The following is a 10824-nucleotide window of genomic DNA, read 5'->3' on the forward strand; positions in this document are numbered from 1 at the left end:
GAAAGTTTTAGCATTTAATGGTGATTATTCGGGCCCGCAAGGTCTCCACACTCGCGCGGTATTCGTATTTTAATGGCTCCTGGTGACTCCGAGCACTGTCCTTATAAAAAAGGTGAGAAATTTTGTGTAACAGCTGATTTCCTGGCGTGTCTTCTACGTGTTGGGATCGGAAATAATCTCAAAACGACTTAGACAATGATCACGCCTGTTAGGTTCACGCAAACTGAAACTGGGCCGTGCGTACGCGACCCGGATATAAAAAGTTCTCCTGTGGTTGCGGCAAGCGTACCGACGAAGCCGAAGAATTTGGCAAACCTGGTTAGTTCTCTCACGATGGTCAGCGTACGCTATATCTGGCTTAAGACAAGGTTTGATGTCCAGTGATATAGCGAGCCGCCAGTAGTACCGTTGGATGAACTATTGAGTTTGCGGGCAGAACAAGCAGACGGCACAATAAGATGGCTACTGCCTTCAAGTCCTCACACAAATTGAAGGGACTAAATAGGTCTTGTAGGTAACACGGTCGTCATCGCGACGCCTTACTTTGGTCCGTAGACGCTCCCGTACATGAACAACTTGGATGAGTCGTTTGTGGTCGTCACTGGGGTTGGGATATTCTTTGGTCCATCGAGTGTTCATGGTGGTTCATTGCCGCCACTCAAACGAGGTAACAAGGCAGCCGTGTGTACATTGGGGACCCAAAATATGAAAGTGTCGAAAAGGTCAGCCAAAAAGCACTTAAATGCAAGCTAGAATTCCGCCCGAAAAAGCAGACAATCAAACGATGTAACAATTTCCAACTACTTCAGTGAGACGACACTCTCGATTACAAAAACAATAATCGATATTCGGGTGCATATATTAGGTATGCGGCCAATGCAAACTGAATTTGGCGTATGTGACTATGAAGGACGTGCATCGGTTAGATTATGCGCAACTAATGTAGCTCACAGCTTGTAGAGACATGAGATCAGAGATATCTTGTGTTGCTGTGCGTTTGTACGATGAGTTGGTCTCAGAATGGAGCCGTTACAGCCTAAAGAACAGCGGGGAGCTTTAAAAAACAGTAGCGTTTATTGCGCCATATCAAGTTTACCTGGTGAGTCTCTGTTAGCATCTTTTGCTCTTCCATCAGTGCACTTTTCGATTCATAGGCGGATTTCTCGGAGTACATGCCACGACCAGAGCAAGCTCAGGCCGGATGAATTTCGGATGAACTGACTAAAGTCATCCTGTCCTTTAGTGTGCACTTTGTACCCGCAAAGTCTCACGTTATCATAACGATGTTTATACCAACAGGTAAGTTGCGTACCGCCAGGCATTAACACAAGATTACAGTCAGAATAAATCGTGAGTTTGTACGTTTTTGCAGGTAATCGATCAACTGCGCGGTAGATTACAGTCAAAAGAACTACAAGCACAGTCCATGATATGCTATCAGACTAGGTATAGCAGTACCATGCCATCATTGCACTGGAATACATCGGGTGCTGAAGAGCACCGTAGCAGACGTCATTTTTTGAAATGATTGGGCCGGGATGTACAATTTTGTGTTGAGAGATATGTTTCTCGTTGGCCAAGTAAATCATCAGGGGTAGAGCTAAGCCTAGATGAGATCGCGTTGGATAGGATCCCGCTGGATGGGAAGTGTTGTGCAGCGTTTCATGTACATTCGAAGTTGTACTAGTTCTGATTGTAGTGTGACAGATGAGGTCAATGCGCGAACATGGAGTGCTCGGGTGGTGTTTGACAATTTGAAACATATATGGCATCAAGGCAAGATATCCGTGAATGTAAAGCAACGTGTGTATCAGGCTGTTGTACAAGCCTTTCTGCTGCATGGTTAAGAGACCTGGCGTGCTTGAGAAGCGGAACCAGGGCGTTCTCAGGTGTGACAATGGTTTTCTCAAAACCACAACTCGTGCGTGTCGGTGTAGGCGAATCCGCAAGGCAACATCCAGATAGCGGTTTTTGGTTATGAACCGGGAAATTACACTGAGGAATGTGTCCTTGCAGTCTATAGCTAGATGCTTATCATCACCTGAGGCAGCTTTCGCTATCCTATTAGTTTATTTATTTGAATATAGTCGACATGATTTCGGAAGTAAAGGTGGGCTGCAATACTTCGACACGAACGATGAGTTGGATGAAACTCAGGAGGATGCCCTTTGTTGGTTACATTGCTACTGTGGTTGTATGTGATATTTTCGAGTTTTGATGTGGAAGACCGAACTGTCGATTTTACGATGCTACATTGTATCGGAATCAGTGAGCAGCAACTGAGTGAAGCTAGGATTCAGTGCTCTAAAAGAGCGTGTTCGACATCAGGCCCCCGCCCACTCAGAAGATCTTCGTTACGGCTAAATCCATGGGTGCCAGTTTGAGAACGCGTGTGGACCCGGGATCCCAAAGCTCAAGTCTACACTGTTTGGTCTGACAATTATGCTGACAATTATGCTTTAACTTCGCTGTGTCGAATCAAGCTGTCGAATCATCAATGTGCACACGGCTCCCTCGTTATTGCCAATTGGACTAATCGAGCAAGTAGTGAATTTGCCTTTGTGACAGTAAGTCCCCAGGTACAGCGAAGACACCAACCGGGCATTGTGGACCACGGGGTTTGATGAGCACGTGGTGAGTAAAGACACTACAACTTTGTTCAATTATGTGTTTTAGATGGTAACGCGGAAGAGAAGCATGAATGATTTTACAGTTCATCGAAACCCTATCGTGCAAAAACTGGAAAGTGGATTAACCAAACATTATGTTTTCACCGATGCAACCGATAAAGTGAAACATGATTTTCTAAAGGTGTTTGTATTCGCAGGTGGACGACATATGAATATGAAGGACCCCCATTCATCGTTGGATCAGTCTGTTGTGTATAATTGGGTCGATATAGTCAGCTAGGAGCATGTGCATGGACCAGGCAGTTACTATGAATAGCCTCCGCAGGTGACATCCAGTATAGTTATGAGTAGGATGGGCCGTCGTTGGCCACTGGACTGGGCCACTGGACATGGTTGAGGCCCCATACTTTGCGTTGCACATAGACACAGGTCTTGCAATTGCGATAAGCAGCCAAGGTAGACGATATCGACCACAGTTACGGGTATGACGGACCGTCGTTGGCCGTCACATTAAGATATCACGCACTGCTGGAGCCTCGTATTTATCGGCCCACATGGGTACTGGCCTGGTGTTTATTATAGGTAGCAGACATAAGCGAGAGCGTGCAAAGTTATGGGCATGACGGGTCAGCGCTGCCCTTTTTATTAGGACATTGTGCATAGCTGATGCCTGATAATCAGCATCGAATGTAGACATCGGCCTCAAATATAGTCAAGGTAGGCTTACAGTTATGTGTATGAGGTCCATGGGTTGAATTTTTAAGGTCAGGTGTTGTAAAAATATTTTGGGACCCTAGTCCCAACTACCGTTTCACTTACTCTAGTATAGCATTTAGCTACCTATTTTAGATATCTCATTTTCAATCGCACCCAACCACTTTCAACTCTTTCTAGCTTGATTAGACCCACTGAGTATAAGCTTGCTAGCATAATCCCACCGAGGCTTATTATTACCTGGTTTGAATTAAACAATGTCACCAGTCCCATCTCCCACCAAACGCTTGCTAGACCCTGATTCCCCATCATCCTTCCCCTCATTATGTCCAAAGAAGCGCCTTGCAGGCAAAAGGCAAAACACTAAAACCCATCATACTTCAAGGCCGATCGATAGATTGTCCCAGTTAAATTCAACCTGCTCAGTTGTACTAACCGACATTTTCCTTCCTGCTGCACTTGTTAGCTGTCTTTTCTCTTCTTCACCAAAAAAATCTAAGCTTCACACCGACCCGGCGAATCTCAGTGCTCATGTGCATAAGATGTAGAAAGAACTGATATCCTATTGCATCATACAACCACTTGCCTGCCTTCTAAATCCTGATGCAAAGTGTGATTCATCGGATCTTGCAAAAGCGTCAGTATTTATTGACACGCTCGCCTCGAAAATTAGTCGGCGCATGGAATGCCATAAACAGGTCTTAATATATAATGTCCCCGACCGCATCCCGATAGAACGCAGAAGAGCCGCCATCTTGACAGTGTGTAACATGCATGACACAATCTGTGCAGCCCGACGGTTGCGAAAATCAAAACCCTCTTTGTGTTGTCCAATGCTACTGTAATTCAGAGATTAAGACAATACAACGCGCCTGTTAACATCTCAGGCCCTCCTGTCCTCGACCCAGACATTCCTGACCGTAAGGGTTAAGGCTGCTCGCCATAGACTACAAAGGCAGCTCACAAAAAACTCACTCTCCAGGCTTTTACAGCCGACTACTGATAAACATCAAACGAATCCATATTCCGTTCAACAATCCGTACCACTAAATGCTCCCGATGCGACTCAGTCGCAGACTACACATGGAACCAACCCCTCGGGAGGTTGTGCAAGTCATAGCGCCGATGATACATCTGCACATAGCCGTCGAAGAACACAAGATTTAACCGATTTACCGATCCTGTCAACTAATCCGGCCTCCTCTACAACTCCCACCAGTTCCGTTGGACACTCTCCACGTACCCGACATCAGCGTAGCCTGGTCTAAACCGATTGGAATCGCAGCCACCCTTCCAAATGCCGGAGCTGACGCCTTATCCTTCAAAGCTCGAAGATGCAGCACAGACCCTCTCGCTTACTCCCATTATCCTGAAATCGCTGCTCGCTTAAGCCCGCCATACTGTGATGTCAACTTGCGGCCAAATGGCACATAAAACCCCCACAACGGCCTCTAGCCCTGCATCTCTTTTTCATGACCCTGAGCCCTCCACTTCCACCCTTAGACACCCACCTGAGCCTTCTCTGACCTAAACTGCAGCAAAATATCCACCCCTGTGATGTCAGATGCAGTATCTTACCAGCCTTTACCCGGTGCTACAATCGAAGATGAGAAAGCAGTCTCTCGCTCCAGACCCCCGACCTAATGACACTTCGCCCCTTCCCACCAAAGCGCGTCCTCGGGCTCAAACACCTGCTATCAAAGCTTGGTATTTTAAGGCCCCTGCCTGTGCAAAATCCACGAATTCCCACTCTTCACCTGCCTGAAATTAGACAATGATCACGCCTGTTAGGTTCACGCAAACTGAAACTGGGCCGTGCGTACGCGACCCGGATATAAAAAGTTCTCCTGTGGTTGCGGCAAGCGTACCGACGAAGCCGAAGAATTCGGCAAACCTGGTTAGTTCTCTCACGATGGTCAGCGTACGCTATATCTGGCTTAAGACAAGGTTTGATGTCCAGTGATATAGCGAGCCGCCAGTAGTACCGTTGGATGAACTATTGAGTTTGCGGGCAGAACAAGCAGACGGCACAATAAGATGGCTACTGCCTTCAAGTCCTCACACAAATTGAAGGGACTAAATAGGTCTTGTAGGTAACACGGTCGTCATCGCGACGCCTTACTTTGGTCCGTAGACGCTCCCGTACATGAACAACTTGGATGAGTCGTTTGTGGTCGTCACTGGGGTTGGGATATTCTTTGGTCCATCGAGTGTTCATGGTGGTTCATTGCCGCCACTCAAACGAGGTAACAAGGCAGCCGTGTGTACATTGGGGACCCAAAATATGAAAGTGTCGAAAAGGTCAGCCAAAAAGCACTTAAATGCAAGCTAGAATTCCGCCCGAAAAAGCAGACAATCAAACGATGTAACAATTTCCAACTACTTCAGTGAGACGACACTCTCGATTACAAAAACAATAATCGATATTCGGGTGCATATATTAGGTATGCGGCCAATGCAAACTGAATTTGGCGTATGTGACTATGAAGGACGTGCATCGGTTAGATTATGCGCAACTAATGTAGCTCACAGCTTGTAGAGACATGAGATCAGAGATATCTTGTGTTGCTGTGCGTTTGTACGATGAGTTGGTCTCAGAATGGAGCCGTTACAGCCTAAAGAACAGCGGGGAGCTTTAAAAAACAGTAGCGTTTATTGCGCCATATCAAGTTTACCTGGTGAGTCTCTGTTAGCATCTTTTGCTCTTCCATCAGTGCACTTTTCGATTCATAGGCGGATTTCTCGGAGTACATGCCACGACCAGAGCAAGCTCAGGCCGGATGAATTTCGGATGAACTGACTAAAGTCATCCTGTCCTTTAGTGTGCACTTTGTACCCGCAAAGTCTCACGTTATCATAACGATGTTTATACCAACAGGTAAGTTGCGTACCGCCAGGCATTAACACAAGATTACAGTCAGAATAAATCGTGAGTTTGTACGTTTTTGCAGGTAATCGATCAACTGCGCGGTAGATTACAGTCAAAAGAACTACAAGCACAGTCCATGATATGCTATCAGACTAGGTATAGCAGTACCATGCCATCATTGCACTGGAATACATCGGGTGCTGAAGAGCACCGTAGCAGACGTCATTTTTTGAAATGATTGGGCCGGGATGTACAATTTTGTGTTGAGAGATATGTTTCTCGTTGGCCAAGTAAATCATCAGGGGTAGAGCTAAGCCTAGATGAGATCGCGTTGGATAGGATCCCGCTGGATGGGAAGTGTTGTGCAGCGTTTCATGTACATTCGAAGTTGTACTAGTTCTGATTGTAGTGTGACAGATGAGGTCAATGCGCGAACATGGAGTGCTCGGGTGGTGTTTGACAATTTGAAACATATATGGCATCAAGGCAAGATATCCGTGAATGTAAAGCAACGTGTTTATCAGGCTGTTGTACAAGCCTTTCTGCTGCATGGTTAAGAGACCTGGCGTGCTTGAGAAGCGGAACCAGGGCGTTCTCAGGTGTGACAATGGTTTTCTCAAAACCACAACTCGTACGTGTCGGTGTAGGCGAATCCGCAAGGCAACATCCAGATAGCGGTTTTTGGTTATGAACCGGGAAATTACACTGAGGAATGTGTCCTTGCAGTCTATAGCTAGATGCTTATCATCACCTGAGGCAGCTTTCGCTATCCTATTAGTTTATTTATTTGAATATAGTCGACATGATTTCGGAAGTAAAGGTGGGCTGCAATACTTCGACACGAACGATGAGTTGGATGAAACTCAGGAGGATGCCCTTTGTTGGTTACATTGCTACTGTGGTTGTATGTGATATTTTCGAGTTTTGATGTGGAAGACCGAACTGTCGATTTTACGATGCTACATTGTATCGGAATCAGTGAGCAGCAACTGAGTGAAGCTAGGATTCAGTGCTCTAAAAGAGCGTGTTCGACATCAGGCCCCCGCCCACTCAGAAGATCTTCGTTACGGCTAAATCCATGGGTGCCAGTTTGAGAACGCGTGTGGACCCGGGATCCCAAAGCTCAAGTCTACACTGTTTGGTCTGACAATTATGCTGACAATTATGCTTTAACTTCGCTGTGTCGAATCAAGCTGTCGAATCATCAATGTGCACACGGCTCCCTCGTTATTGCCAATTGGACTAATCGAGCAAGTAGTGAATTTGCCTTTGTGACAGTAAGTCCCCAGGTACAGCGAAGACACCAACCGGGCATTGTGGACCACGGGGTTTGATGAGCACGTGGTGAGTAAAGACACTACAACTTTGTTCAATTATGTGTTTTAGATGGTAACGCGGAAGAGAAGCATGAATGATTTTACAGTTCATCGAAACCCTATCGTGCAAAAACTGGAAAGTGGATTAACCAAACATTATGTTTTCACCGATGCAACCGATAAAGTGAAACATGATTTTCTAAAGGTGTTTGTATTCGCAGGTGGACGACATATGAATATGAAGGACCCCCATTCATCGTTGGATCAGTCTGTTGTGTATAATTGGGTCGATATAGTCAGCTAGGAGCATGTGCATGGACCAGGCAGTTACTATGAATAGCCTCCGCAGGTGACATCCAGTATAGTTATGAGTAGGATGGGCCGTCGTTGGCCACTGGACTGGGCCACTGGACATGGTTGAGGCCCCATACTTTGCGTTGCACATAGACACAGGTCTTGCAATTGCGATAAGCAGCCAAGGTAGACGATATCGACCACAGTTACGGGTATGACGGACCGTCGTTGGCCGTCACATTAAGATATCACGCACTGCTGGAGCCTCGTATTTATCGGCCCACATGGGTACTGGCCTGGTGTTTATTATAGGTAGCAGACATAAGCGAGAGCGTGCAAAGTTATGGGCATGACGGGTCAGCGCTGCCCTTTTTATTAGGACATTGTGCATAGCTGATGCCTGATAATCAGCATCGAATGTAGACATCGGCCTCAAATATAGTCAAGGTAGGCTTACAGTTATGTGTATGAGGTCCATGGGTTGAATTTTTAAGGTCAGGTGTTGTAAAAATATTTTGGGACCCTAGTCCCAACTACCGTTTCACTTACTCTAGTATAGCATTTAGCTACCTATTTTAGATATCTCATTTTCAATCGCACCCAACCACTTTCAACTCTTTCTAGCTTGATTAGACCCACTGAGTATAAGCTTGCTAGCATAATCCCACCGAGGCTTATTATTACCTGGTTTGAATTAAACAATGTCACCAGTCCCATCTCCCACCAAACGCTTGCTAGACCCTGATTCCCCATCATCCTTCCCCTCATTATGTCCAAAGAAGCGCCTTGCAGGCAAAAGGCAAAACACTAAAACCCATCATACTTCAAGGCCGATCGATAGATTGTCCCAGTTAAATTCAACCTGCTCAGTTGTACTAACCGACATTTTCCTTCCTGCTGCACTTGTTAGCTGTCTTTTCTCTTCTTCACCAAAAAAATCTAAGCTTCACACCGACCCGGCGAATCTCAGTGCTCATGTGCATAAGATGTAGAAAGAACTGATATCCTATTGCATCATACAACCACTTGCCTGCCTTCTAAATCCTGATGCAAAGTGTGATTCATCGGATCTTGCAAAAGCGTCAGTATTTATTGACACGCTCGCCTCGAAAATTAGTCGGCGCATGGAATGCCATAAACAGGTCTTAATATATAATGTCCCCGACCGCATCCCGATAGAACGCAGAAGAGCCGCCATCTTGACAGTGTGTAACATGCATGACACAATCTGTGCAGCCCGACGGTTGCGAAAATCAAAACCCTCTTTGTGTTGTCCAATGCTACTGTAATTCAGAGATTAAGACAATACAACGCGCCTGTTAACATCTCAGGCCCTCCTGTCCTCGACCCAGACATTCCTGACCGTAAGGGTTAAGGCTGCTCGCCATAGACTACAAAGACAGCTCACAAAAAACTCACTCTCCAGGCTTTTACAGCCGACTACTGATAAACATCAAACGAATCCATATTCCGTTCAACAATCCGTACCACTAAATGCTCCCGATGCGACTCAGTCGCAGACTACACATGGAACCAACCCCTCGGGAGGTTGTGCAAGTCATAGCGCCGATGATACATCTGCACATAGCCGTCGAAGAACACAAGATTTAACCGATTTACCGATCCTGTCAACTAATCCGGCCTCCTCTACAACTCCCACCAGTTCCGTTGGACACTCTCCACGTACCCGACATCAGCGTAGCCTGGTCTAAACCGATTGGAATCGCAGCCACCCTTCCAAATGCCGGAGCTGACGCCTTATCCTTCAAAGCTCGAAGATGCAGCACAGACCCTCTCGCTTACTCCCATTATCCTGAAATCGCTGCTCGCTTAAGCCCGCCATACTGTGATGTCAACTTGCGGCCAAATGGCACATAAAACCCCCACAACGGCCTCTAGCCCTGCATCTCTTTTTCATGACCCTGAGCCCTCCACTTCCACCCTTAGACACCCACCTGAGCCTTCTCTGACCTAAACTGCAGCAAAATATCCACCCCTGTGATGTCAGATGCAGTATCTTACCAGCCTTTACCCGGTGCTACAATCGAAGATGAGAAAGCAGTCTCTCGCTCCAGACCCCCGACCTAATGACACTTCGCCCCTTCCCACCAAAGCGCGTCCTCGGGCTCAAACACCTGCTATCAAAGCTTGGTATTTTAAGGCCCCTGCCTGTGCAAAATCCACGAATTCCCACTCTTCACCTGCCTGAAATTCCTATTCGGAAGCTACTTCCTCTGCCTCCTCCGAAGCCATGCGAGGCCCCACCTTTGCAACCTTTAAAAAGCACATCAAGCCATACACACCACGTGCCTGGAAGAAGCTCGTATCCACAACGACCATGACCAGCTTCCGTTTCCACTACCCAAGCCACCAGCCCTGAACACCGCCTGAACACCATTTCCGGCAACCACCCATCTCTCCACAGCTGCCACCCCTTTTCGCACCCTATACCCCTCCATACCTACCGATTCAGAAGATGACACGGCCGACAGCTCTACATTCAACTGCATGCCCTCCTCCAAAAATCATTCCGTACCCTATGCTGAGCCTGATACAGTACCTCCTGCCGTGGGTAAAAACCTATTTCAACGACGATTCACCCATCTACAACCAGTACTGAATGCTCCCTCCCGACTCCGGACCCTGTTTCATATAACCTCATCACCATGCACTCAGTCCCCCCAGTACAGAACCCCATCGTGAGTGAGGTTACAAAGTTTCTACTTGGTACCGTCTGCTCGCCAATGAGCTTGTCAATAATGTCGTTCAATGCCCGCTCATTACTGCCCAAAATCCATAATCTCCGAGCAATTGGAACCATTGCACGACCAGGTATTATCGGTGTGACTGAAACATGGCTCACAGATGAAACTTCTAGCACAGCTATCTCAATCCCTGGCTATGATACATACCGCTCCAATAGGAAAAACTCGAGGGGCGGTGGCTGTGCCATCTATTCCAAGTCTGAACTTCGTCCAACCCTGTTTGACGATTCTTCTCT

Source organism: Opisthorchis viverrini, assembly GCF_000715545.1.
Source record: "Opisthorchis viverrini unplaced genomic scaffold opera_v5_18, whole genome shotgun sequence".
NCBI lineage: Eukaryota > Metazoa > Platyhelminthes > Trematoda > Opisthorchiida > Opisthorchiidae > Opisthorchis > Opisthorchis viverrini.